This window comes from Oncorhynchus gorbuscha, unplaced genomic scaffold, assembly GCF_021184085.1.
Source record: "Oncorhynchus gorbuscha isolate QuinsamMale2020 ecotype Even-year unplaced genomic scaffold, OgorEven_v1.0 Un_scaffold_2832, whole genome shotgun sequence".
Taxonomy (NCBI): domain Eukaryota; kingdom Metazoa; phylum Chordata; class Actinopteri; order Salmoniformes; family Salmonidae; genus Oncorhynchus; species Oncorhynchus gorbuscha.
This window is the reverse complement of record NW_025747233.1, coordinates 15,261-41,769: the sequence shown is the minus strand read 5'-3', so window position 1 is coordinate 41,769 and position 26,509 is coordinate 15,261. Positions and strand designations below refer to the sequence as shown.

At 42.3% G+C, this 26,509-nt stretch overlaps 35 non-coding genes across 35 annotated transcripts; all 35 read right to left on the bottom strand.

Moving 5' to 3' along the window:
- Window positions 1–103: 103 nt before the first annotated feature.
- Window positions 104–185, bottom strand: trnas-uga. Its single transcript has one exon. It is a non-coding gene; the product is annotated as a tRNA-Ser (tRNA).
- Window positions 186–1,149: 964 nt separating this feature from the next.
- On the bottom strand, window positions 1,150–1,231 carry trnas-uga. The gene has a single exon. It is a non-coding gene; the product is annotated as a tRNA-Ser (tRNA).
- Window positions 1,232–1,614: 383 nt separating this feature from the next.
- trnas-uga lies at window positions 1,615–1,695 on the bottom strand. The gene has a single exon. It is a non-coding gene; the product is annotated as a tRNA-Ser (tRNA).
- Window positions 1,696–2,660: 965 nt separating this feature from the next.
- trnas-uga lies at window positions 2,661–2,741 on the bottom strand. Its single transcript has one exon. It is a non-coding gene; the product is annotated as a tRNA-Ser (tRNA).
- Window positions 2,742–3,124: 383 nt separating this feature from the next.
- On the bottom strand, window positions 3,125–3,205 carry trnas-uga. The gene has a single exon. It is a non-coding gene; the product is annotated as a tRNA-Ser (tRNA).
- Window positions 3,206–4,169: 964 nt separating this feature from the next.
- trnas-uga lies at window positions 4,170–4,251 on the bottom strand. Its single transcript has one exon. It is a non-coding gene; the product is annotated as a tRNA-Ser (tRNA).
- Window positions 4,252–4,633: 382 nt separating this feature from the next.
- On the bottom strand, window positions 4,634–4,715 carry trnas-uga. The gene has a single exon. It is a non-coding gene; the product is annotated as a tRNA-Ser (tRNA).
- Window positions 4,716–5,679: 964 nt separating this feature from the next.
- On the bottom strand, window positions 5,680–5,761 carry trnas-uga. Its single transcript has one exon. It is a non-coding gene; the product is annotated as a tRNA-Ser (tRNA).
- Window positions 5,762–6,151: 390 nt separating this feature from the next.
- On the bottom strand, window positions 6,152–6,232 carry trnas-uga. Its single transcript has one exon. It is a non-coding gene; the product is annotated as a tRNA-Ser (tRNA).
- Window positions 6,233–7,196: 964 nt separating this feature from the next.
- On the bottom strand, window positions 7,197–7,277 carry trnas-uga. Its single transcript has one exon. It is a non-coding gene; the product is annotated as a tRNA-Ser (tRNA).
- A 383-nt stretch (window positions 7,278–7,660) lies between these two features.
- On the bottom strand, window positions 7,661–7,742 carry trnas-uga. Its single transcript has one exon. It is a non-coding gene; the product is annotated as a tRNA-Ser (tRNA).
- A 963-nt stretch (window positions 7,743–8,705) lies between these two features.
- trnas-uga lies at window positions 8,706–8,787 on the bottom strand. The gene has a single exon. It is a non-coding gene; the product is annotated as a tRNA-Ser (tRNA).
- A 382-nt stretch (window positions 8,788–9,169) lies between these two features.
- trnas-uga lies at window positions 9,170–9,251 on the bottom strand. Its single transcript has one exon. It is a non-coding gene; the product is annotated as a tRNA-Ser (tRNA).
- A 964-nt stretch (window positions 9,252–10,215) lies between these two features.
- Window positions 10,216–10,296, bottom strand: trnas-uga. The gene has a single exon. It is a non-coding gene; the product is annotated as a tRNA-Ser (tRNA).
- A 383-nt stretch (window positions 10,297–10,679) lies between these two features.
- trnas-uga lies at window positions 10,680–10,761 on the bottom strand. The gene has a single exon. It is a non-coding gene; the product is annotated as a tRNA-Ser (tRNA).
- A 965-nt stretch (window positions 10,762–11,726) lies between these two features.
- Window positions 11,727–11,808, bottom strand: trnas-uga. Its single transcript has one exon. It is a non-coding gene; the product is annotated as a tRNA-Ser (tRNA).
- Window positions 11,809–12,191: 383 nt separating this feature from the next.
- trnas-uga lies at window positions 12,192–12,273 on the bottom strand. The gene has a single exon. It is a non-coding gene; the product is annotated as a tRNA-Ser (tRNA).
- A 963-nt stretch (window positions 12,274–13,236) lies between these two features.
- Window positions 13,237–13,318, bottom strand: trnas-uga. The gene has a single exon. It is a non-coding gene; the product is annotated as a tRNA-Ser (tRNA).
- Window positions 13,319–13,700: 382 nt separating this feature from the next.
- Window positions 13,701–13,782, bottom strand: trnas-uga. Its single transcript has one exon. It is a non-coding gene; the product is annotated as a tRNA-Ser (tRNA).
- Window positions 13,783–14,746: 964 nt separating this feature from the next.
- Window positions 14,747–14,828, bottom strand: trnas-uga. Its single transcript has one exon. It is a non-coding gene; the product is annotated as a tRNA-Ser (tRNA).
- Window positions 14,829–15,211: 383 nt separating this feature from the next.
- On the bottom strand, window positions 15,212–15,293 carry trnas-uga. The gene has a single exon. It is a non-coding gene; the product is annotated as a tRNA-Ser (tRNA).
- A 965-nt stretch (window positions 15,294–16,258) lies between these two features.
- trnas-uga lies at window positions 16,259–16,340 on the bottom strand. Its single transcript has one exon. It is a non-coding gene; the product is annotated as a tRNA-Ser (tRNA).
- A 383-nt stretch (window positions 16,341–16,723) lies between these two features.
- On the bottom strand, window positions 16,724–16,805 carry trnas-uga. Its single transcript has one exon. It is a non-coding gene; the product is annotated as a tRNA-Ser (tRNA).
- A 963-nt stretch (window positions 16,806–17,768) lies between these two features.
- trnas-uga lies at window positions 17,769–17,850 on the bottom strand. The gene has a single exon. It is a non-coding gene; the product is annotated as a tRNA-Ser (tRNA).
- Window positions 17,851–18,233: 383 nt separating this feature from the next.
- On the bottom strand, window positions 18,234–18,315 carry trnas-uga. Its single transcript has one exon. It is a non-coding gene; the product is annotated as a tRNA-Ser (tRNA).
- Window positions 18,316–19,278: 963 nt separating this feature from the next.
- On the bottom strand, window positions 19,279–19,360 carry trnas-uga. Its single transcript has one exon. It is a non-coding gene; the product is annotated as a tRNA-Ser (tRNA).
- A 381-nt stretch (window positions 19,361–19,741) lies between these two features.
- trnas-uga lies at window positions 19,742–19,822 on the bottom strand. The gene has a single exon. It is a non-coding gene; the product is annotated as a tRNA-Ser (tRNA).
- A 963-nt stretch (window positions 19,823–20,785) lies between these two features.
- trnas-uga lies at window positions 20,786–20,867 on the bottom strand. The gene has a single exon. It is a non-coding gene; the product is annotated as a tRNA-Ser (tRNA).
- Window positions 20,868–21,250: 383 nt separating this feature from the next.
- Window positions 21,251–21,331, bottom strand: trnas-uga. The gene has a single exon. It is a non-coding gene; the product is annotated as a tRNA-Ser (tRNA).
- Window positions 21,332–22,295: 964 nt separating this feature from the next.
- On the bottom strand, window positions 22,296–22,376 carry trnas-uga. The gene has a single exon. It is a non-coding gene; the product is annotated as a tRNA-Ser (tRNA).
- Window positions 22,377–22,759: 383 nt separating this feature from the next.
- trnas-uga lies at window positions 22,760–22,841 on the bottom strand. The gene has a single exon. It is a non-coding gene; the product is annotated as a tRNA-Ser (tRNA).
- Window positions 22,842–23,806: 965 nt separating this feature from the next.
- trnas-uga lies at window positions 23,807–23,888 on the bottom strand. Its single transcript has one exon. It is a non-coding gene; the product is annotated as a tRNA-Ser (tRNA).
- Window positions 23,889–24,271: 383 nt separating this feature from the next.
- trnas-uga lies at window positions 24,272–24,352 on the bottom strand. The gene has a single exon. It is a non-coding gene; the product is annotated as a tRNA-Ser (tRNA).
- A 965-nt stretch (window positions 24,353–25,317) lies between these two features.
- Window positions 25,318–25,398, bottom strand: trnas-uga. The gene has a single exon. It is a non-coding gene; the product is annotated as a tRNA-Ser (tRNA).
- A 383-nt stretch (window positions 25,399–25,781) lies between these two features.
- Window positions 25,782–25,862, bottom strand: trnas-uga. The gene has a single exon. It is a non-coding gene; the product is annotated as a tRNA-Ser (tRNA).
- Window positions 25,863–26,509: the final 647 nt, after the last annotated feature.

The following is a 26,509-nucleotide window of genomic DNA, read 5'->3' as shown; positions in this document are numbered from 1 at the left end:
TATATATTCTGAGCACCTGAATCAAAGGACAAGTCCACGGATTAAGCACATTATCCATATCAAGTCACCAAGGATATGTAAAAAAATACATGGTTAGTCATAGCGCTGTGAGCAGGGTTCGAACCTGCGCGGGGAGACCCCATTGGATTTCAAGTCCAACGCCTTAACCACTCGGCCATCACAGCTTGCTATGTTAACTACCAGGCCTTAACCAGTCGGTTATCTCATTCTGTCAATTTTACTTCTGTAAAGACGAGACTGTCTACTGAAGAGCCTATTTGAACTGTTTTTCAAGGAATACATATTCTGAGCACTTGAATCAAAGGACAAGTCTATGCATTAAGCACTTCATCAATATCAAGTCACCAATGCTATTTTACAAATAAAGACTGGTTTGTCAATGCGATGCAAGCAGTTGTAAAAACTGTATGGGGAGACAACACTGGAGTTCATTTGCAAAGCTTAAACCACTTGGCCATCGCAGCAGTATGAATCTAAGCAAAGTGATGAGGAGAAAGAACAAGTGGGCTATTCGCTTCGAGCAATGTTAAAACATGGGTGGCGAGACCCCATTGAAATTCAGGTCCAACGTCTAAAGAATCGGCCATTGCAGCTGTTGGAATGCAAGTAAAGGGTTTGGGATTTGGAAACAGACATCATTGGTGTAAAATGGCAAACTTGATGGCCCGACATATTGATCTTATTACGTCAAATCACGTATTAACCACTCGGCCATCACAACTTTCTCAATTAGCTCACACAAAGACAAAAGTATTCTGAGCACTTGAATCACTGGACAAGTCCATGTCTTAAAGAGATTATCCATATCAAGTCACCAAGGATATGTTAAAAAATACTGGTTTGTCATAGAACTGCGAACAGATTTCAACCCTGCGCAAGAAGACAACATTGGATTTCAAGTCCAAAGCCTTAACCACTCTGCCATCAAAATTTTCTCTGTTATCTTGCAGTCCTTAACAGCTCGACTATCTCACAACCAGAAGGATCTGTTCTGAAGAGCCTGTTTAACTCTTTGTCTTGGAAGATATACTCTGAGCACCTGAATCAAAGGACAAGTCCACGGATTAAGGACATTATCCATATCAACTCCCCAATGACATGTTGCAAATAAAGACTGGTTTGTCAAAGCGCTGTGAGCAGGGTTCGAACCTGCGCGGGGAGACCCCATTGGATTTCAAATCCAACGCCTTAACCTCTCGGCCATCACAGCTTCTCCTGTTACCTAAGATGCCTTAACCAGTCCGCTATCTCGTTCTGTCCATTTTACCTCTAAAATGACCATATTATCACTATTGAAGAGCCTACTTTTCAAGCAGTGGGAATCTAAGGAAAGTGATGAGGAGAAAGCAGCATTGGGCTATATGCTTCGAGCAAGGTAAGAACATGGGTGGGGAGACCCCATTGAAATTCAGGTCCAACGTCTAAAGAACTCGGCCATTGCAGCTGTTGGAATACAAGTAAGGGGATTGGGATTTGGAAACAGACATCAATATATATTCTGAGCACCTGAATCAAAGGACAAGTCCACGGATTAAGCACATTATCCATATCAAGTCACCAAGGATATGTAAAAAAATACATGGTTAGTCATAGCGCTGTGAGCAGGGTTCGAACCTGCGCGGGAGACCCCATTGGATTTCAAGTCCAACGCCTTAACCACTCGGCCATCACAGCTTGCTATGTTAACTACCAGGCCTTAACCAGTCGGTTTATCTCATTCTGTCAATTTTACTTCTGTAAAGACGAGACTGTCTACTGAAGAGCCTATTTGAACTGTTTTTCAAGGAATACATATTCTGAGCACTTGAATCAAAGGACAAGTCTATGCATTAAGCACTTCATCAATATCAAGTCACCAATGCTATTTTACAAATAAAGACTGGTTTGTCAATGCGATGCAAGCAGTTGTAAAAACTGTATGGGGAGACAACACTGGAGTTCATTTGCAAAGCTTAAACCACTTGGCCATCGCAGCAGTATGAATCTAAGCAAAGTGATGAGGAGAAAGAACAAGTGGGCTATTCGCTTCGAGCAATGTTAAAACATGGGTGGCGAGACCCCATTGAAATTCAGGTCCAACGTCTAAAGAATCGGCCATTGCAGCTGTTGGAATGCAAGTAAAGGGTTTGGGATTTGGAAACAGACATCATTGGTGTAAAATGGCAAACTTGATGGCCCGACATATTGATCTTATTACGTCAAATCACGTATTAACCACTCGGCCATCACAACTTTCTCAATTAGCTCACACAAAGACAAAAGTATTCTGAGCACTTGAATCACTGGACAAGTCCATGTCTTAAAGAGATTATCCATATCAAGTCACCAAGGATATGTTAAAAAATACTGGTTTGTCATAGAACTGCGAACAGATTTCAACCCTGCGCAAGAAGACAACATTGGATTTCAAGTCCAAAGCCTTAACCACTCTGCCATCAAAATTTTCTCTGTTATCTTGCAGTCCTTAACAGCTCGACTATCTCACAACCAGAAGGATCTGTTCTGAAGAGCCTGTTTAACTCTTTGTCTTGGAAGATATACTCTGAGCACCTGAATCAAAGGACAAGTCCACGGATTAAGGACATTATCCATATCAACTCCCCAATGACATGTTGCAAATAAAGACTGGTTTGTCAAAGCGCTGTGAGCAGGGTTCGAACCTGCGCGGGAGACCCCATTGGATTTCAAATCCAACGCCTTAACCTCTCGGCCATCACAGCTTCTCCTGTTACCTAAGATGCCTTAACCAGTCCGCTATCTCGTTCTGTCCATTTTACCTCTAAAATGACCATATTATCACTATTGAAGAGCCTACTTTTCAAGCAGTGGGAATCTAAGGAAAGTGATGAGGAGAAAGCAGCATTGGGCTATATGCTTCGAGCAAGGTAAGAACATGGGTGGGGAGACCCCATTGAAATTCAGGTCCAACGTCTAAAGAACTCGGCCATTGCAGCTGTTGGAATACAAGTAAGGGGATTGGGATTTGGAAACAGACATCAATATATATTCTGAGCACCTGAATCAAAGGACAAGTCCACGGATTAAGCACATTATCCATATCAAGTCACCAAGGATATGTAAAAAAATACATGGTTAGTCATAGCGCTGTGAGCAGGGTTCGAACCTGCGCGGGAGACCCCATTGGATTTCAAGTCCAACGCCTTAACCACTCGGCCATCACAGCTTGCTATGTTAACTACCAGGCCTTAACCAGTCGGTTATCTCATTCTGTCAATTTTACTTCTGTAAAGACGAGACTGTCTACTGAAGAGCCTATTTGAACTGTTTTTCAAGGAATACATATTCTGAGCACTTGAATCAAAGGACAAGTCTATGCATTAAGCACTTCATCAATATCAAGTCACCAATGCTATTTTACAAATAAAGACTGGTTTGTCAATGCGATGCAAGCAGTTGTAAAAACTGTATGGGGAGACAACACTGGAGTTCATTTGCAAAGCTTAAACCACTTGGCCATCGCAGCAGTATGAATCTAAGCAAAGTGATGAGGAGAAAGAACAAGTGGGCTATTCGCTTCGAGCAATGTTAAAACATGGGTGGCGAGACCCCATTGAAATTCAGGTCCAACGTCTAAAGAATCGGCCATTGCAGCTGTTGGAATGCAAGTAAAGGGTTTGGGATTTGGAAACAGACATCATTGGTGTAAAATGGCAAACTTGATGGCCCGACATATTGATCTTATTACGTCAAATCACGTATTAACCACTCGGCCATCACAACTTTCTCAATTAGCTCACACAAAGACAAAAGTATTCTGAGCACTTGAATCACTGGACAAGTCCATGTCTTAAAGAGATTATCCATATCAAGTCACCAAGGATATGTTAAAAAATACTGGTTTGTCATAGAACTGCGAACAGATTTCAACCCTGCGCAAGAAGACAACATTGGATTTCAAGTCCAAAGCCTTAACCACTCTGCCATCAAAATTTTCTCTGTTATCTTGCAGTCCTTAACAGCTCGACTATCTCACAACCAGAAGGATCTGTTCTGAAGAGCCTGTTTAACTCTTTGTCTTGGAAGATATACTCTGAGCACCTGAATCAAAGGACAAGTCCACGGATTAAGGACATTATCCATATCAACTCCCCAATGACATGTTGCAAATAAAGACTGGTTTGTCAAAGCGCTGTGAGCAGGGTTCGAACCTGCGCGGGGAGACCCCATTGGATTTCAAATCCAACGCCTTAACCTCTCGGCCATCACAGCTTCTCCTGTTACCTAAGATGCCTTAACCAGTCCGCTATCTCGTTCTGTCCATTTTACCTCTAAAATGACCATATTATCACTATTGAAGAGCCTACTTTTCAAGCAGTGGGAATCTAAGGAAAGTGATGAGGAGAAAGCAGCATTGGGCTATATGCTTCGAGCAAGGTAAGAACATGGGTGGGGAGACCCCATTGAAATTCAGGTCCAACGTCTAAAGAACTCGGCCATTGCAGCTGTTGGAATACAAGTAAGGGATTGGGATTTGGAAACAGACATCAATATATATTCTGAGCACCTGAATCAAAGGACAAGTCCACGGATTAAGCACATTATCCATATCAAGTCACCAAGGATATGTAAAAAAATACATGGTTAGTCATAGCGCTGTGAGCAGGGTTCGAACCTGCGCGGGGAGACCCCATTGGATTTCAAGTCCAACGCCTTAACCACTCGGCCATCACAGCTTGCTATGTTAACTACCAGGCCTTAACCAGTCGGTTATCTCATTCTGTCAATTTTACTTCTGTAAAGACGAGACTGTCTACTGAAGAGCCTATTTGAACTGTTTTTCAAGGAATACATATTCTGAGCACTTGAATCAAAGGACAAGTCTATGCATTAAGCACTTCATCAATATCAAGTCACCAATGCTATTTTACAAATAAAGACTGGTTTGTCAATGCGATGCAAGCAGTTGTAAAAACTGTATGGGGAGACAACACTGGAGTTCATTTGCAAAGCTTAAACCACTTGGCCATCGCAGCAGTATGAATCTAAGCAAAGTGATGAGGAGAAAGAACAAGTGGGCTATTCGCTTCGAGCAATGTTAAAACATGGGTGGCGAGACCCCATTGAAATTCAGGTCCAACGTCTAAAGAATCGGCCATTGCAGCTGTTGGAATGCAAGTAAAGGGTTTGGGATTTGGAAACAGACATCATTGGTGTAAAATGGCAAACTTGATGGCCCGACATATTGATCTTATTACGTCAAATCACGTATTAACCACTCGGCCATCACAACTTTCTCAATTAGCTCACACAAAGACAAAAGTATTCTGAGCACTTGAATCACTGGACAAGTCCATGTCTTAAAGAGATTATCCATATCAAGTCACCAAGGATATGTTAAAAAATACTGGTTTGTCATAGAACTGCGAACAGATTTCAACCCTGCGCAAGAAGACAACATTGGATTTCAAGTCCAAAGCCTTAACCACTCTGCCATCAAAATTTTCTCTGTTATCTTGCAGTCCTTAACAGCTCGACTATCTCACAACCAGAAGGATCTGTTCTGAAGAGCCTGTTTAACTCTTTGTCTTGGAAGATATACTCTGAGCACCTGAATCAAAGGACAAGTCCACGGATTAAGGACATTATCCATATCAACTCCCCAATGACATGTTGCAAATAAAGACTGGTTTGTCAAAGCGCTGTGAGCAGGGTTCGAACCTGCGCGGGGAGACCCCATTGGATTTCAAATCCAACGCCTTAACCTCTCGGCCATCACAGCTTCTCCTGTTACCTAAGATGCCTTAACCAGTCCGCTATCTCGTTCTGTCCATTTTACCTCTAAAATGACCATATTATCACTATTGAAGAGCCTACTTTTCAAGCAGTGGGAATCTAAGGAAAGTGATGAGGAGAAAGCAGCATTGGGCTATATGCTTCGAGCAAGGTAAGAACATGGGTGGGGAGACCCCATTGAAATTCAGGTCCAACGTCTAAAGAACTCGGCCATTGCAGCTGTTGCAGCTGGAATACAAGTAAGGGGATTGGGATTTGGAAACAGACATCAATATATATTCTGAGCACCTGAATCAAAGGACAAGTCCACGGATTAAGCACATTATCCATATCAAGTCACCAAGGATATGTAAAAAAAATACATGGTTAGTCATAGCGCTGTGAGCAGGGTTCGAACCTGCGCGGGAGACCCCATTGGATTTCAAGTCCAACGCCTTAACCACTCGGCCATCACAGCTTGCTATGTTAACTACCAGGCCTTAACCAGTCGGTTATCTCATTCTGTCAATTTTACTTCTGTAAAGACGAGACTGTCTACTGAAGAGCCTATTTGAACTGTTTTTCAAGGAATACATATTCTGAGCACTTGAATCAAAGGACAAGTCTATGCATTAAGCACTTCATCAATATCAAGTCACCAATGCTATTTTACAAATAAAGACTGGTTTGTCAATGCGATGCAAGCAGTTGTAAAAACTGTATGGGGAGACAACACTGGAGTTCATTTGCAAAGCTTAAACCACTTGGCCATCGCAGCAGTATGAATCTAAGCAAAGTGATGAGGAGAAAGAACAAGTGGGCTATTCGCTTCGAGCAATGTTAAAACATGGGTGGCGAGACCCCATTGAAATTCAGGTCCAACGTCTAAAGAATCGGCCATTGCAGCTGTTGGAATGCAAGTAAAGGGTTTGGGATTTGGAAACAGACATCATTGGTGTAAAATGGCAAACTTGATGGCCCGACATATTGATCTTATTACGTCAAATCACGTATTAACCACTCGGCCATCACAACTTTCTCAATTAGCTCACACAAAGACAAAAGTATTCTGAGCACTTGAATCACTGGACAAGTCCATGTCTTAAAGAGATTATCCATATCAAGTCACCAAGGATATGTTAAAAAATACTGGTTTGTCATAGAACTGCGAACAGATTTCAACCCTGCGCAAGAAGACAACATTGGATTTCAAGTCCAAAGCCTTAACCACTCTGCCATCAAAATTTTCTCTGTTATCTTGCAGTCCTTAACAGCTCGACTATCTCACAACCAGAAGGATCTGTTCTGAAGAGCCTGTTTAACTCTTTGTCTTGGAAGATATACTCTGAGCACCTGAATCAAAGGACAAGTCCACGGATTAAGGACATTATCCATATCAACTCCCCAATGACATGTTGCAAATAAAGACTGGTTTGTCAAAGCGCTGTGAGCAGGGTTCGAACCTGCGCGGGAGACCCCATTGGATTTCAAATCCAACGCCTTAACCTCTCGGCCATCACAGCTTCTCCTGTTACCTAAGATGCCTTAACCAGTCCGCTATCTCGTTCTGTCCATTTTACCTCTAAAATGACCATATTATCGCTATTGAAGAGCCTACTTTTCAAGCAGTGGGAATCTAAGGAAAGTGATGAGGAGAAAGCAGCATTGGGCTATATGCTTCGAGCAAGGTAAGAACATGGGTGGGGAGACCCCATTGAAATTCAGGTCCAACGTCTAAAGAACTCGGCCATTGCAGCTGTTGGAATACAAGTAAGGGGATTGGGATTTGGAAACAGACATCAATATATATTCTGAGCACCTGAATCAAAGGACAAGTCCACGGATTAAGCACATTATCCATATCAAGTCACCAAGGATATGTAAAAAAATAAATGGTTAGTCATAGCGCTGTGAGCAGGGTTCGAACCTGCGCGGGGAGACCCCATTGGATTTCAAGTCCAACGCCTTAACCACTCGGCCATCACAGCTTGCTATGTTAACTACCAGGCCTTAACCAGTCGGTTATCTCATTCTGTCAATTTTACTTCTGTAAAGACGAGACTGTCTACTGAAGAGCCTATTTGAACTGTTTTTCAAGGAATACATATTCTGAGCACTTGAATCAAAGGACAAGTCTATGCATTAAGCACTTCATCAATATCAAGTCACCAATGCTATTTTACAAATAAAGACTGGTTTGTCAATGCGATGCAAGCAGTTGTAAAAACTGTATGGGGAGACAACACTGGAGTTCATTTGCAAAGCTTAAACCACTTGGCCATCGCAGCAGTATGAATCTAAGCAAAGTGATGAGGAGAAAGAACAAGTGGGCTATTCGCTTCGAGCAATGTTAAAACATGGGTGGCGAGACCCCATTGAAATTCAGGTCCAACGTCTAAAGAATCGGCCATTGCAGCTGTTGGAATGCAAGTAAAGGGTTTGGGATTTGGAAACAGACATCATTGGTGTAAAATGGCAAACTTGATGGCCCGACATATTGATCTTATTACGTCAAATCACGTATTAACCACTCGGCCATCACAACTTTCTCAATTAGCTCACACAAAGACAAAAGTATTCTGAGCACTTGAATCACTGGACAAGTCCATGTCTTAAAGAGATTATCCATATCAAGTCACCAAGGATATGTTAAAAAATACTGGTTTGTCATAGAACTGCGAACAGATTTCAACCCTGCGCAAGAAGACAACATTGGATTTCAAGTCCAAAGCCTTAACCACTCTGCCATCAAAATTTCTCTGTTATCTTGCAGTCCTTAACAGCTCGACTATCTCACAACCAGAAGGATCTGTTCTGAAGAGCCTGTTTAACTCTTTGTCTTGGAAGATATACTCTGAGCACCTGAATCAAAGGACAAGTCCACGGATTAAGGACATTATCCATATCAACTCCCCAGTGACATGTTGCAAATAAAGACTGGTTTGTCAAAGCGCTGTGAGCAGGGTTCGAACCTGCGCGGGGAGACCCCATTGGATTTCAAATCCAACGCCTTAACCTCTCGGCCATCACAGCTTCTCCTGTTACCTAAGATGCCTTAACCAGTCCGCTATCTCGTTCTGTCCATTTTACCTCTAAAATGACCATATTATCACTATTGAAGAGCCTACTTTTCAAGCAGTGGGAATCCAAGGAAAGTGATGAGGAGAAAGCAGCATTGGGCTATATGCTTCGAGCAAGGTAAGAACATGGGTGGGGAGACCCCATTGAAATTCAGGTCCAACGTCTAAAGAACTCGGCCATTGCAGCTGTTGGAATACAAGTAAGGGGATTGGGATTTGGAAACAGACATCAATATATATTCTGAGCACCTGAATCAAAGGACAAGTCCACGGATTAAGCACATTATCCATATCAAGTCACCAAGGATATGTAAAAAAATAATGGTTAGTCATAGCGCTGTGAGCAGGGTTCGAACCTGCGCGGGGAGACCCCATTGGATTTCAAGTCCAACGCCTTAACCACTCGGCCATCACAGCTTGCTATGTTAACTACCAGGCCTTAACCAGTCGGTTATCTCATTCTGTCAATTTTACTTCTGTAAAGACGAGACTGTCTACTGAAGAGCCTATTTGAACTGTTTTTCAAGGAATACATATTCTGAGCACTTGAATCAAAGGACAAGTCTATGCATTAAGCACTTCATCAATATCAAGTCACCAATGCTATTTTACAAATAAAGACTGGTTTGTCAATGCGATGCAAGCAGTTGTAAAAACTGTATGGGGAGACAACACTGGAGTTCATTTGCAAAGCTTAAACCACTTGGCCATCGCAGCAGTATGAATCTAAGCAAAGTGATGAGGAGAAAGAACAAGTGGGCTATTCGCTTCGAGCAATGTTAAAACATGGGTGGCGAGACCCCATTGAAATTCAGGTCCAACGTCTAAAGAATCGGCCATTGCAGCTGTTGGAATGCAAGTAAAGGGTTTGGGATTTGGAAACAGACATCATTGGTGTAAAATGGCAAACTTGATGGCCCGACATATTGATCTTATTACGTCAAATCACGTATTAACCACTCGGCCATCACAACTTTCTCAATTAGCTCACACAAAGACAAAAGTATTCTGAGCACTTGAATCACTGGACAAGTCCATGTCTTAAAGAGATTATCCATATCAAGTCACCAAGGATATGTTAAAAAATACTGGTTTGTCATAGAACTGCGAACAGATTTCAACCCTGCGCAAGAAGACAACATTGGATTTCAAGTCCAAAGCCTTAACCACTCTGCCATCAAAATTTTCTCTGTTATCTTGCAGTCCTTAACAGCTCGACTATCTCACAACCAGAAGGATCTGTTCTGAAGAGCCTGTTTAACTCTTTGTCTTGGAAGATATACTCTGAGCACCTGAATCAAAGGACAAGTCCACGGATTAAGGACATTATCCATATCAACTCCCCAATGACATGTTGCAAATAAAGACTGGTTTGTCAAAGCGCTGTGAGCAGGGTTCGAACCTGCGCGGGAGACCCCATTGGATTTCAAATCCAACGCCTTAACCTCTCGGCCATCACAGCTTCTCCTGTTACCTAAGATGCCTTAACCAGTCCGCTATCTCGTTCTGTCCATTTTACCTCTAAAATGACCATATTATCACTATTGAAGAGCCTACTTTTCAAGCAGTGGGAATCCAAGGAAAGTGATGAGGAGAAAGCAGCATTGGGCTATATGCTTCGAGCAAGGTAAGAACATGGGTGGGGAGACCCCATTGAAATTCAGGTCCAACGTCTAAAGAACTCGGCCATTGCAGCTGTTGGAATACAAGTAAGGGGATTGGGATTTGGAAACAGACATCAATATATATTCTGAGCACCTGAATCAAAGGACAAGTCCACGGATTAAGCACATTATCCATATCAAGTCACCAAGGATATGTAAAAAAATAAATGGTTAGTCATAGCGCTGTGAGCAGGGTTCGAAACTGCGCGGGGAGACCCCATTGGATTTCAAGTCCAACGCCTTAACCACTCGGCCATCACAGCTTGCTATGTTGACTACCAGGGCTTAACCAGTCGATTTATCTCATTCTGTCAATTTTACTTCTGTAAAGACGAGACTGTCTACTGAAGAGCCTATTTGAACTGTTTTTCAAGGAATACATATTCTGAGCACTTGAATCAAAGGACAAGTCTATGCATTAAGCACTTCATCAATATCAAGTCACCAATGCTATTTTACAAATAAAGACTGGTTTGTCAATGCGATGCAAGCAGTTGTAAAAACTGTATGGGGAGACAACACTGGAGTTCATTTGCAAAGCTTAAACCACTTGGCCATCGCAGCAGTATGAATCTAAGCAAAGTGATGAGGAGAAAGAACAAGTGGGCTATTCGCTTCGAGCAATGTTAAAACATGGGTGGCGAGACCCCATTGAAATTCAGGTCCAACGTCTAAAGAATCGGCCATTGCAGCTGTTGGAATGCAAGTAAAGGGTTTGGGATTTGGAAACAGACATCATTGGTGTAAAATGGCAAACTTGATGGCCCGACATATTGATCTTATTACGTCAAATCACGTATTAACCACTCGGCCATCACAACTTTCTCAATTAGCTCACACAAAGACAAAAGTATTCTGAGCACTTGAATCACTGGACAAGTCCATGTCTTAAAGAGATTATCCATATCAAGTCACCAAGGATATGTTAAAAAATACTGGTTTGTCATAGAACTGCGAACAGATTTCAACCCTGCGCAAGAAGACAACATTGGATTTCAAGTCCAAAGCCTTAACCACTCTGCCATCAAAATTTTCTCTGTTATCTTGCAGTCCTTAACAGCTCGACTATCTCACAACCAGAAGGATCTGTTCTGAAGAGCCTGTTTAACTCTTTGTCTTGGAAGATATACTCTGAGCACCTGAATCAAAGGACAAGTCCACGGATTAAGGACATTATCCATATCAACTCCCCAGTGACATGTTGCAAATAAAGACTGGTTTGTCAAAGCGCTGTGAGCAGGGTTCGAACCTGCGCGGGGAGACCCCATTGGATTTCAAATCCAACGCCTTAACCTCTCGGCCATCACAGCTTCTCCTGTTACCTAAGATGCCTTAACCAGTCCGCTATCTCGTTCTGTCCATTTTACCTCTAAAATGACCATATTATCACTATTGAAGAGCCTACTTTTCAAGCAGTGGGAATCCAAGGAAAGTGATGAGGAGAAAGCAGCATTGGGCTATATGCTTCGAGCAAGGTAAGAACATGGGTGGGGAGACCCCATTGAAATTCAGGTCCAACGTCTAAAGAACTCGGCCATTGCAGCTGTTGGAATACAAGTAAGGGGATTGGGATTTGGAAACAGACATCAATATATATTCTGAGCACCTGAATCAAAGGACAAGTCCACGGATTAAGCACATTATCCATATCAAGTCACCAAGGATATGTAAAAAAATAAATGGTTAGTCATAGCGCTGTGAGCAGGGTTCGAACCTGCGCGGGGAGACCCCATTGGATTTCAAGTCCAACGCCTTAACCACTCGGCCATCACAGCTTGCTATGTTAACTACCAGGCCTTAACCAGTCGGTTATCTCATTCTGTCAATTTTACTTCTGTAAAGACGAGACTGTCTACTGAAGAGCCTATTTGAACTGTTTTTCAAGGAATACATATTCTGAGCACTTGAATCAAAGGACAAGTCTATGCATTAAGCACTTCATCAATATCAAGTCACCAATGCTATTTTACAAATAAAGACTGGTTTGTCAATGCGATGCAAGCAGTTGTAAAAACTGTATGGGGAGACAACACTGGAGTTCATTTGCAAAGCTTAAACCACTTGGCCATCGCAGCAGTATGAATCTAAGCAAAGTGATGAGGAGAAAGAACAAGTGGGCTATTCGCTTCGAGCAATGTTAAAACATGGGTGGCGAGACCCCATTGAAATTCAGGTCCAACGTCTAAAGAATCGGCCATTGCAGCTGTTGGAATGCAAGTAAAGGGTTTGGGATTTGGAAACAGACATCATTGGTGTAAAATGGCAAACTTGATGGCCCGACATATTGATCTTATTACGTCAAATCACGTATTAACCACTCGGCCATCACAACTTTCTCAATTAGCTCACACAAAGACAAAAGTATTCTGAGCACTTGAATCACTGGACAAGTCCATGTCTTAAAGAGATTATCCATATCAAGTCACCAAGGATATGTTAAAAAATACTGGTTTGTCATAGAACTGCGAACAGATTTCAACCCTGCGCAAGAAGACAACATTGGATTTCAAGTCCAAAGCCTTAACCACTCTGCCATCAAATTTTCTCTGTTATCTTGCAGTCCTTAACAGCTCGACTATCTCACAACCAGAAGGATCTGTTCTGAAGAGCCTGTTTAACTCTTTGTCTTGGAAGATATACTCTGAGCACCTGAATCAAAGGACAAGTCCACGGATTAAGGACATTATCCATATCAACTCCCCAGTGACATGTTGCAAATAAAGACTGGTTTGTCAAAGCGCTGTGAGCAGGGTTCGAACCTGCGCGGGGAGACCCCATTGGATTTCAAATCCAACGCCTTAACCTCTCGGCCATCACAGCTTCTCCTGTTACCTAAGATGCCTTAACCAGTCCGCTATCTCGTTCTGTCCATTTTACCTCTAAAATGACCATATTATCACTATTGAAGAGCCTACTTTTCAAGCAGTGGGAATCCAAGGAAAGTGATGAGGAGAAAGCAGCATTGGGCTATATGCTTCGAGCAAGGTAAGAACATGGGTGGGGAGACCCCATTGAATTCAGGTCCAACGTCTAAAGAACTCGGCCATTGCAGCTGTTGGAATACAAGTAAGGGGATTGGGATTTGGAAACAGACATCAATATATATTCTGAGCACCTGAATCAAAGGACAAGTCCACGGATTAAGCACATTATCCATATCAAGTCACCAAGGATATGTAAAAAAATACATGGTTAGTCATAGCGCTGTGAGCAGGGTTCGAACCTGCGCGGGGAGACCCCATTGGATTTCAAGTCCAACGCCTTAACCACTCGGCCATCACAGCTTGCTATGTTAACTACCAGGCCTTAACCAGTCGGTTATCTCATTCTGTCAATTTTACTTCTGTAAAGACGAGACTGTCTACTGAAGAGCCTATTTGAACTGTTTTTCAAGGAATACATATTCTGAGCACTTGAATCAAAGGACAAGTCTATGCATTAAGCACTTCATCAATATCAAGTCACCAATGCTATTTTACAAATAAAGACTGGTTTGTCAATGCGATGCAAGCAGTTGTAAAAACTGTATGGGGAGACAACACTGGAGTTCATTTGCAAAGCTTAAACCACTTGGCCATCGCAGCAGTATGAATCTAAGCAAAGTGATGAGGAGAAAGAACAAGTGGGCTATTCGCTTCGAGCAATGTTAAAACATGGGTGGCGAGACCCCATTGAAATTCAGGTCCAACGTCTAAAGAATCGGCCATTGCAGCTGTTGGAATGCAAGTAAAGGGTTTGGGATTTGGAAACAGACATCATTGGTGTAAAATGGCAAACTTGATGGCCCGACATATTGATCTTATTACGTCAAATCACGTATTAACCACTCGGCCATCACAACTTTCTCAATTAGCTCACACAAAGACAAAAGTATTCTGAGCACTTGAATCACTGGACAAGTCCATGTCTTAAAGAGATTATCCATATCAAGTCACCAAGGATATGTTAAAAAATACTGGTTTGTCATAGAACTGCGAACAGATTTCAACCCTGCGCAAGAAGACAACATTGGATTTCAAGTCCAAAGCCTTAACCACTCTGCCATCAAAATTTTCTCTGTTATCTTGCAGTCCTTAACAGCTCGACTATCTCACAACCAGAAGGATCTGTTCTGAAGAGCCTGTTTAACTCTTTGTCTTGGAAGATATACTCTGAGCACCTGAATCAAAGGACAAGTCCACGGATTAAGGACATTATCCATATCAACTCCCCAATGACATGTTGCAAAAAAAGACTGGTTTGTCAAAGCGCTGTGAGCAGGGTTCGAACCTGCGCGGGGAGACCCCATTGGATTTCAAATCCAACGCCTTAACCTCTCGGCCATCACAGCTTCTCCTGTTACCTAAGATGCCTTAACCAGTCCGCTATCTCGTTCTGTCCATTTTACCTCTAAAATGACCATATTATCACTATTGAAGAGCCTACTTTTCAAGCAGTGGGAATCTAAGGAAAGTGATGAGGAGAAAGCAGCATTGGGCTATATGCTTCGAGCAAGGTAAGAACATGGGTGGGGAGACCCCATTGAAATTCAGGTCCAACGTCTAAAGAACTCGGCCATTGCAGCTGTTGGAATACAAGTAAGGGGATTGGGATTTGGAAACAGACATCAATATATATTCTGAGCACCTGAATCAAAGGACAAGTCCACGGATTAAGCACATTATCCATATCAAGTCACCAAGGATATGTAAAAAAATAAATGGTTAGTCATAGCGCTGTGAGCAGGGTTCGAAACTGCGCGGGGAGACCCCATTGGATTTCAAGTCCAACGCCTTAACCACTCGGCCATCACAGCTTGCTATGTTGACTACCAGGGCTTAACCAGTCGATTTATCTCATTCTGTCAATTTTACTTCTGTAAAGACGAGACTGTCTACTGAAGAGCCTATTTGAACTGTTTTTCAAGGAATACATATTCTGAGCACTTGAATCAAAGGACAAGTCTATGCATTAAGCACTTCATCAATATCAAGTCACCAATGCTATTTTACAAATAAAGACTGGTTTGTCAATGCGATGCAAGCAGTTGTAAAAACTGTATGGGGAGACAACACTGGAGTTCATTTGCAAAGCTTAAACCACTTGGCCATCGCAGCAGTATGAATCTAAGCAAAGTGATGAGGAGAAAGAACAAGTGGGCTATTCGCTTCGAGCAATGTTAAAACATGGGTGGCGAGACCCCATTGAAATTCAGGTCCAACGTCTAAAGAATCGGCCATTGCAGCTGTTGGAATGCAAGTAAAGGGTTTGGGATTTGGAAACAGACATCATTGGTGTAAAATGGCAAACTTGATGGCCCGACATATTGATCTTATTACGTCAAATCACGTATTAACCACTCGGCCATCACAACTTTCTCAATTAGCTCACACAAAGACAAAAGTATTCTGAGCACTTGAATCACTGGACAAGTCCATGTCTTAAAGAGATTATCCATATCAAGTCACCAAGGATATGTTAAAAAATACTGGTTTGTCATAGAACTGCGAACAGATTTCAACCCTGCGCAAGAAGACAACATTGGATTTCAAGTCCAAAGCCTTAACCACTCTGCCATCAAAATTTTCTCTGTTATCTTGCAGTCCTTAACAGCTCGACTATCTCACAACCAGAAGGATCTGTTCTGAAGAGCCTGTTTAACTCTTTGTCTTGGAAGATATACTCTGAGCACCTGAATCAAAGGACAAGTCCACGGATTAAGGACATTATCCATATCAACTCCCCAATGACATGTTGCAAATAAAGACTGGTTTGTCAAAGCGCTGTGAGCAGGGTTCGAACCTGCGCGGGGAGACCCCATTGGATTTCAAATCCAACGCCTTAACCTCTCGGCCATCACAGCTTCTCCTGTTACCTAAGATGCCTTAACCAGTCCGCTATCTCGTTCTGTCCATTTTACCTCTAAAATGACCATATTATCACTATTGAAGAGCCTACTTTTCAAGCAGTGGGAATCTAAGGAAAGTGATGAGGAGAAAGCAGCATTGGGCTATATGCTTCGAGCAAGGTAAGAACATGGGTGGGGAGACCCCATTGAAATTCAGGTCCAACGTCTAAAGAACTCGGCCATTGCAGCTGTTGGAATACAAGTAAGGGGATTGGGATTTGGAAACAGACATCAATATATATTCTGAGCACCTGAATCAAAGGACAAGTCCACGGATTAAGCACATTATCCATATCAAGTCACCAAGGATATGTAAAAAAATACATGGTTAGTCATAGCGCTGTGAGCAGGGTTCGAACCTGCGCGGGGAGACCCCATTGGATTTCAAGTCCAACGCCTTAACCACTCGGCCATCACAGCTTGCTATGTTAACTACCAGGCCTTAACCAGTCGGTTATCTCATTCTGTCAATTTTACTTCTGTAAAGACGAGACTGTCTACTGAAGAGCCTATTTGAACTGTTTTTCAAGGAATACATATTCTGAGCACTTGAATCAAAGGACAAGTCTATGCATTAAGCACTTCATCAATATCAAGTCACCAATGCTATTTTACAAATAAAGACTGGTTTGTCAATGCGATGCAAGCAGTTGTAAAAACTGTATGGGGAGACAACACTGGAGTTCATTTGCAAAGCTTAAACCACTTGGCCATCGCAGCAGTATGAATCTAAGCAAAGTGATGAGGAGAAAGAACAAGTGGGCTATTCGCTTCGAGCAATGTTAAAACATGGGTGGCGAGACCCCATTGAAATTCAGGTCCAACGTCTAAAGAATCGGCCATTGCAGCTGTTGGAATGCAAGTAAAGGGTTTGGGATTTGGAAACAGACATCATTGGTGTAAAATGGCAAACTTGATGGCCCGACATATTGATCTTATTACGCCAAATCACGTATTAAACACTCGGCCATCACAACTTTCTCAATTAGCTCACACAAAGACAAAAGTATTCTGAGCACTTGAATCACTGGACAAGTCCATGTCTTAAAGAGATTATCCATATCAAGTCACCAAGGATATGTTAAAAAATACTGGTTTGTCATAGAACTGCGAACAGATTTCAACCCTGCGCAAGAAGACAACATTGGATTTCAAGTCCAAAGCCTTAACCACTCTGCCATCAAAATTTTCTCTGTTATCTTGCAGTCCTTAACAGCTCGACTATCTCACAACCAGAAGGATCTGTTCTGAAGAGCCTGTTTAACTCTTTGTCTTGGAAGATATACTCTGAGCACCTGAATCAAAGGACAAGTCCACGGATTAAGGACATTATCCATATCAACTCCCCAATGACATGTTGCAAAAAAGACTGGTTTGTCAAAGCGCTGTGAGCAGGGTTCGAACCTGCGCGGGGAGACCCCATTGGATTTCAAATCCAACGCCTTAACCTCTCGGCCATCACAGCTTCTCCTGTTACCTAAGATGCCTTAACCAGTCCGCTATCTCGTTCTGTCCATTTTACCTCTAAAATGACCATATTATCGCTATTGAAGAGCCTACTTTTCAAGCAGTGGGAATCTAAGGAAAGTGATGAGGAGAAAGCAGCATTGGGCTATATGCTTCGAGCAAGGTAAGAACATGGGTGGGGAGACCCCATTGAAATTCAGGTCCAACGTCTAAAGAACTCGGCCATTGCAGCTGTTGGAATACAAGTAAGGGGATTGGGATTTGGAAACAGACATCAATATATATTCTGAGCACCTGAATCAAAGGACAAGTCCACGGATTAAGCACATTATCCATATCAAGTCACCAAGGATATGTAAAAAAATACATGGTTAGTCATATCGCTGTGAGCAGGGTTCGAACCTGCGCGGGGAGACCCCATTGGATTTCAAGTCCAACGCCTTAACCACTCGGCCATCACAGCTTGCTATGTTAACTACCAGGCCTTAACCAGTCGGTTATCTCATTCTGTCAATTTTACTTCTGTAAAGACGAGACTGTCTACTGAAGAGCCTATTTGAACTGTTTTTCAAGGAATACATATTCTGAGCACTTGAATCAAAGGACAAGTCTATGCATTAAGCACTTCATCAATATCAAGTCACCAATGCTATTTTACAAATAAAGACTGGTTTGTCAATGCGATGCAAGCAGTTGTAAAAACTGTATGGGGAGACAACACTGGAGTTCATTTGCAAAGCTTAAACCACTTGGCCATCGCAGCAGTATGAATCTAAGCAAAGTGATGAGGAGAAAGAACAAGTGGGCTATTCGCTTCGAGCAATGTTAAAACATGGGTGGCGAGACCCCATTGAAATTCAGGTCCAACGTCTAAAGAATCGGCCATTGCAGCTGTTGGAATGCAAGTAAAGGGTTTGGGATTTGGAAACAGACATCATTGGTGTAAAATGGCAAACTTGATGGCCCGACATATTGATCTTATTACGCCAAATCACGTATTAAACACTCGGCCATCACAACTTTCTCAATTAGCTCACACAAAGACAAAAGTATTCTGAGCACTTGAATCACTGGACAAGTCCATGTCTTAAAGAGATTATCCATATCAAGTCACCAAGGATATGTTAAAAAATACTGGTTTGTCATAGAACTGCGAACAGATTTCAACCCTGCGCAAGAAGACAACATTGGATTTCAAGTCCAAAGCCTTAACCACTCTGCCATCAAAATTTTCTCTGTTATCTTGCAGTCCTTAACAGCTCGACTATCTCACAACCAGAAGGATCTGTTCTGAAGAGCCTGTTTAACTCTTTGTCTTGGAAGATATACTCTGAGCACCTGAATCAAAGGACAAGTCCACGGATTAAGGACATTATCCATATCAACTCCCCAATGACATGTTGCAAAAAAGACTGGTTTGTCAAAGCGCTGTGAGCAGGGTTCGAACCTGCGCGGGGAGACCCCATTGGATTTCAAATCCAACGCCTTAACCTCTCGGCCATCACAGCTTCTCCTGTTACCTAAGATGCCTTAACCAGTCCGCTATCTCGTTCTGTCCATTTTACCTCTAAAATGACCATATTATCGCTATTGAAGAGCCTACTTTTCAAGCAGTGGGAATCTAAGGAAAGTGATGAGGAGAAAGCAGCATTGGGCTATGCTTCGAGCAAGGTAAGAACATGGGTGGGGAGACCCCATTGAAATTCAGGTCCAACGTCTAAAGAACTCGGCCATTGCAGCTGTTGGAATACAAGTAAGGGGATTGGGATTTGGAAACAGACATCAATATATATTCTGAGCACCTGAATCAAAGGACAAGTCCACGGATTAAGCACATTATCCATATCAAGTCACCAAGGATATGTAAAAAAATACATGGTTAGTCATATCGCTGTGAGCAGGGTTCGAACCTGCGCGGGAGACCCCATTGGATTTCAAGTCCAACGCCTTAACCACTCGGCCATCACAGCTTGCTATGTTAACTACCAGGCCTTAACCAGTCGGTTATCTCATTCTGTCAATTTTACTTCTGTAAAGACGAGACTGTCTACTGAAGAGCCTATTTGAACTGTTTTTCAAGGAATACATATTCTGAGCACTTGAATCAAAGGACAAGTCTATGCATTAAGCACTTCATCAATATCAAGTCACCAATGCTATTTTACAAATAAAGACTGGTTTGTCAATGCGATGCAAGCAGTTGTAAAAACTGTATGGGGAGACAACACTGGAGTTCATTTGCAAAGCTTAAACCACTTGGCCATCGCAGCAGTATGAATCTAAGCAAAGTGATGAGGAGAAAGAACAAGTGGGCTATTCGCTTCGAGCAATGTTAAAACATGGGTGGCGAGACCCCATTGAAATTCAGGTCCAACGTCTAAAGAATCGGCCATTGCAGCTGTTGGAATGCAAGTAAAGGGTTTGGGATTTGGAAACAGACATCATTGGTGTAAAATGGCAAACTTGATGGCCCGACATATTGATCTTATTACGCCAAATCACGTATTAAACACTCGGCCATCACAACTTTCTCAATTAGCTCACACAAAGACAAAAGTATTCTGAGCACTTGAATCACTGGACAAGTCCATGTCTTAAAGAGATTATCCATATCAAGTCACCAAGGATATGTTAAAAAATACTGGTTTGTCATAGAACTGCGAACAGATTTCAACCCTGCGCAAGAAGACAACATTGGATTTCAAGTCCAAAGCCTTAACCACTCTGCCATCAAAATTTTCTCTGTTATCTTGCAGTCCTTAACAGCTCGACTATCTCACAACCAGAAGGATCTGTTCTGAAGAGCCTGTTTAACTCTTTGTCTTGGAAGATATACTCTGAGCACCTGAATCAAAGGACAAGTCCACGGATTAAGGACATTATCCATATCAACTCCCCAATGACATGTTGCAAAAAAGACTGGTTTGTCAAAGCGCTGTGAGCAGGGTTCGAACCTGCGCGGGGAGACCCCATTGGATTTCAAATCCAACGCCTTAACCTCTCGGCCATCACAGCTTCTCCTGTTACCTAAGATGCCTTAACCAGTCCGCTATCTCGTTCTGTCCATTTTACCTCTAAAATGACCATATTATCGCTATTGAAGAGCCTACTTTTCAAGCAGTGGGAATCTAAGGAAAGTGATGAGGAGAAAGCAGCATTGGGCTATATGCTTCGAGCAAGGTAAGAACATGGGTGGGGAGACCCCATTGAAATTCAGGTCCAACGTCTAAAGAACTCGGCCATTGCAGCTGTTGGAATACAAGTAAGGGGATTGGGATTTGGAAACAGACATCAATATATATTCTGAGCACCTGAATCAAAGGACAAGTCCACGGATTAAGCACATTATCCATATCAAGTCACCAAGGATATGTAAAAAAATACATGGTTAGTCATATCGCTGTGAGCAGGGTTCGAACCTGCGCGGGAGACCCCATTGGATTTCAAGTCCAACGCCTTAACCACTCGGCCATCACAGCTTGCTATGTTAACTACCAGGCCTTAACCAGTCGGTTATCTCATTCTGTCAATTTTACTTCTGTAAAGACGAGACTGTCTACTGAAGAGCCTATTTGAACTGTTTTTCAAGGAATACATATTCTGAGCACTTGAATCAAAGGACAAGTCTATGCATTAAGCACTTCATCAATATCAAGTCACCAATGCTATTTTACAAATAAAGACTGGTTTGTCAATGCGATGCAAGCAGTTGTAAAAACTGTATGGGGAGACAACACTGGAGTTCATTTGCAAAGCTTAAACCACTTGGCCATCGCAGCAGTATGAATCTAAGCAAAGTGATGAGGAGAAAGAACAAGTGGGCTATTCGCTTCGAGCAATGTTAAAACATGGGTGGCGAGACCCCATTGAAATTCAGGTCCAACGTCTAAAGAATCGGCCATTGCAGCTGTTGGAATGCAAGTAAAGGGTTTGGGATTTGGAAACAGACATCATTGGTGTAAAATGGCAAACTTGATGGCCCGACATATTGATCTTATTACGCCAAATCACGTATTAAACACTCGGCCATCACAACTTTCTCAATTAGCTCACACAAAGACAAAAGTATTCTGAGCACTTGAATCACTGGACAAGTCCATGTCTTAAAGAGATTATCCATATCAAGTCACCAAGGATATGTTAAAAAATACTGGTTTGTCATAGAACTGCGAACAGATTTCAACCCTGCGCAAGAAGACAACATTGGATTTCAAGTCCAAAGCCTTAACCACTCTGCCATCAAAATTTTCTCTGTTATCTTGCAGTCCTTAACAGCTCGACTATCTCACAACCAGAAGGATCTGTTCTGAAGAGCCTGTTTAACTCTTTGTCTTGGAAGATATACTCTGAGCACCTGAATCAAAGGACAAGTCCACGGATTAAGGACATTATCCATATCAACTCCCCAATGACATGTTGCAAATAAAGACTGGTTTGTCAAAGCGCTGTGAGCAGGGTTCGAACCTGCGCGGGAGACCCCATTGGATTTCAAATCCAACGCCTTAACCTCTCGGCCATCACAGCTTCTCCTGTTACCTAAGATGCCTTAACCAGTCCGCTATCTCGTTCTGTCCATTTTACCTCTAAAATGACCATATTATCGCTATTGAAGAGCCTACTTTTCAAGCAGTGGGAATCTAAGGAAAGTGATGAGGAGAAAGCAGCATTGGGCTATATGCTTCGAGCAAGGTAAGAACATGGGTGGGGAGACCCCATTGAAATTCAGGTCCAACGTCTAAAGAACTCGGCCATTGCAGCTGTTGGAATACAAGTAAGGGGATTGGGATTTGGAAACAGACATCAATATATATTCTGAGCACCTGAATCAAAGGACAAGTCCACGGATTAAGCACATTATCCATATCAAGTCACCAAGGATATGTAAAAATATTAATGGTTAGTCATAGCGCTGTGAGCAGGGTTCAAACCTGCGCAGGGAGACCCCATTGGATTTCAAGTCCAACGCCTTAACCACTCGGCCATCACAGCTTGCTATGTTAACTACCAGGCCTTAACCAGTCGATTATCTCATTCTGTCAATTTTACTTCTGTAAAGACGAGACTGTCTACTGAAGAGCCTATTTGAACTGTTTTTCAAGGAATACATATTCTGAGCACTTGAATCAAAGGACAAGTCTATGCATTAAGCACTTCATCAATATCAAGTCACCAATGCTATTTTACAAATAAAGACTGGTTTGTCAATGCGATGCAAGCAGTTGTAAAAACTGTATGGGGAGACAACACTGGAGTTCATTTGCAAAGCTTAAACCACTTGGCCATCGCAGCAGTATGAATCTAAGCAAAGTGATGAGGAGAAAGAACAAGTGGGCTATTCGCTTCGAGCAATGTTAAAACATGGGTGGCGAGACCCCATTGAAATTCAGGTCCAACGTCTAAAGAATCGGCCATTGCAGCTGTTGGAATGCAAGTAAAGGGTTTGGGATTTGGAAACAGACATCATTGGTGTAAAATGGCAAACTTGATGGCCCGACATATTGATCTTATTACGTCCAAATCACGTATTAACCACTCGGCCATCACAACTTTCTCAATTAGCTCACACAAAGACAAAAGTATTCTGAGCACTTGAATCACTGGACAAGTCCATGTCTTAAAGAGATTATCCATATCAAGTCACCAAGGATATGTTAAAAAATACTGGTTTGTCATAGAACTGCGAACAGATTTCAACCCTGCGCAAGAAGACAACATTGGATTTCAAGTCCAAAGCCTTAACCACTCTGCCATCAAAATTTTCTCTGTTATCTTGCAGTCCTTAACAGCTCGACTATCTCACAACCAGAAGGATCTGTTCTGAAGAGCCTGTTTAACTCTTTGTCTTGGAAGATATACTCTGAGCACCTGAATCAAAGGACAAGTCCACGGATTAAGGACATTATCCATATCAACTCCCCAATGACATGTTGCAAATAAAGACTGGTTTGTCAAAGCGCTGTGAGCAGGGTTCGAACCTGCGCGGGGAGACCCCATTGGATTTCAAATCCAACGCCTTAACCTCTCGGCCATCACAGCTTCTCCTGTTACCTAAGATGCCTTAACCAGTCCGCTATCTCGTTCTGTCCATTTTACCTCTAAAATGACCATATTATCGCTATTGAAGAGCCTACTTTTCAAGCAGTGGGAATCTAAGGAAAGTGATGAGGAGAAAGCAGCATTGGGCTATATGCTTCGAGCAAGGTAAGAACATGGGTGGGGAGACCCCATTGAAATTCAGGTCCAACGTCTAAAGAACTCGGCCATTGCAGCTGTTGGAATACAAGTAAGGGGATTGGGATTTGGAAACAGACATCAATATATATTCTGAGCACCTGAATCAAAGGACAAGTCCACGGATTAAGCACATTATCCATATCAAGTCACCAAGGATATGTAAAAAAATACATGGTTAGTCATATCGCTGTGAGCAGGGTTCGAACCTGCGCGGGAGACCCCATTGGATTTCAAGTCCAACGCCTTAACCACTCGGCCATCACAGCTTGCTATGTTAACTACCAGGCCTTAACCAGTCGGTTATCTCATTCTGTCAATTTTACTTCTGTAAAGACGAGACTGTCTACTGAAGAGCCTATTTGAACTGTTTTTCAAGGAATACATATTCTGAGCACTTGAATCAAAGGACAAGTCTATGCATTAAGCACTTCATCAATATCAAGTCACCAATGCTATTTTACAAATAAAGACTGGTTTGTCAATGCGATGCAAGCAGTTGTAAAAACTGTATGGGGAGACAACACTGGAGTTCATTTGCAAAGCTTAAACCACTTGGCCATCGCAGCAGTATGAATCTAAGCAAAGTGATGAGGAGAAAGAACAAGTGGGCTATTCGCTTCGAGCAATGTTAAAACATGGGTGGCGAGACCCCATTGAAATTCAGGTCCAACGTCTAAAGAATCGGCCATTGCAGCTGTTGGAATGCAAGTAAAGGGTTTGGGATTTGGAAACAGACATCATTGGTGTAAAATGGTAAACTTGATGGCCCGACATATTGATCTTATTACGCCAAATCACGTATTAAACACTCGGCCATCACAACTTTCTCAATTAGCTCACACAAAGACAAAAGTATTCTGAGCACTTGAATCACTGGACAAGTCCATGTCTTAAAGAGATTATCCATATCAAGTCACCAAGGATATGTTAAAAAATACTGGTTTGTCATAGAACTGCGAACAGATTTCAACCCTGCGCAAGGAAGACAACATTGGATTTCAAGTCCAAAGCCTTAACCACTCTGCCATCAAAATTTTCTCTGTTATCTTGCAGTCCTTAACAGCTCGACTATCTCACAACCAGAAGGATCTGTTCTGAAGAGCCTGTTTAACTCTTTGTCTTGGAAGATATACTCTGAGCACCTGAATCAAAGGACAAGTCCACGGATTAAGGACATTATCCATATCAACTCCCCAATGACATGTTGCAAAAAAAGACTGGTTTGTCAAAGCGCTGTGAGCAGGGTTCGAACCTGCGCGGGAGACCCCATTGGATTTCAAATCCAACGCCTTAACCTCTCGGCCATCACAGCTTCTCCTGTTACCTAAGATGCCTTAACCAGTCCGCTATCTCGTTCTGTCCATTTTACCTCTAAAATGACCATATTATCGCTATTGAAGAGCCTACTTTTCAAGCAGTGGGAATCTAAGGAAAGTGATGAGGAGAAAGCAGCATTGGGCTATATGCTTCGAGCAAGGTAAGAACATGGGTGGGGAGACCCCATTGAAATTCAGGTCCAACGTCTAAAGAACTCGGCCATTGCAGCTGTTGGAATACAAGTAAGGGGATTGGGATTTGGAAACAGACATCAATATATATTCTGAGCACCTGAATCAAAGGACAAGTCCACGGATTAAGCACATTATCCATATCAAGTCACCAAGGATATGTAAAAAAATACATGGTTAGTCATATCGCTGTGAGCAGGGTTCGAACCTGCGCGGGAGACCCCATTGGATTTCAAGTCCAACGCCTTAACCACTCGGCCATCACAGCTTGCTATGTTAACTACCAGGCCTTAACCAGTCGGTTATCTCATTCTGTCAATTTTACTTCTGTAAAGACGAGACTGTCTACTGAAGAGCCTATTTGAACTGTTTTTCAAGGAATACATATTCTGAGCACTTGAATCAAAGGACAAGTCTATGCATTAAGCACTTCATCAATATCAAGTCACCAATGCTATTTTACAAATAAAGACTGGTTTGTCAATGCGATGCAAGCAGTTGTAAAAACTGTATGGGGAGACAACACTGGAGTTCATTTGCAAAGCTTAAACCACTTGGCCATCGCAGCAGTATGAATCTAAGCAAAGTGATGAGGAGAAAGAACAAGTGGGCTATTCGCTTCGAGCAATGTTAAAACATGGGTGGCGAGACCCCATTGAAATTCAGGTCCAACGTCTAAAGAATCGGCCATTGCAGCTGTTGGAATGCAAGTAAAGGGTTTGGGATTTGGAAACAGACATCATTGGTGTAAAATGGTAAACTTGATGGCCCGACATATTGATCTTATTACGCCAAATCACGTATTAAACACTCGGCCATCACAACTTTCTCAATTAGCTCACACAAAGACAAAAGTATTCTGAGCACTTGAATCACTGGACAAGTCCATGTCTTAAAGAGATTATCCATATCAAG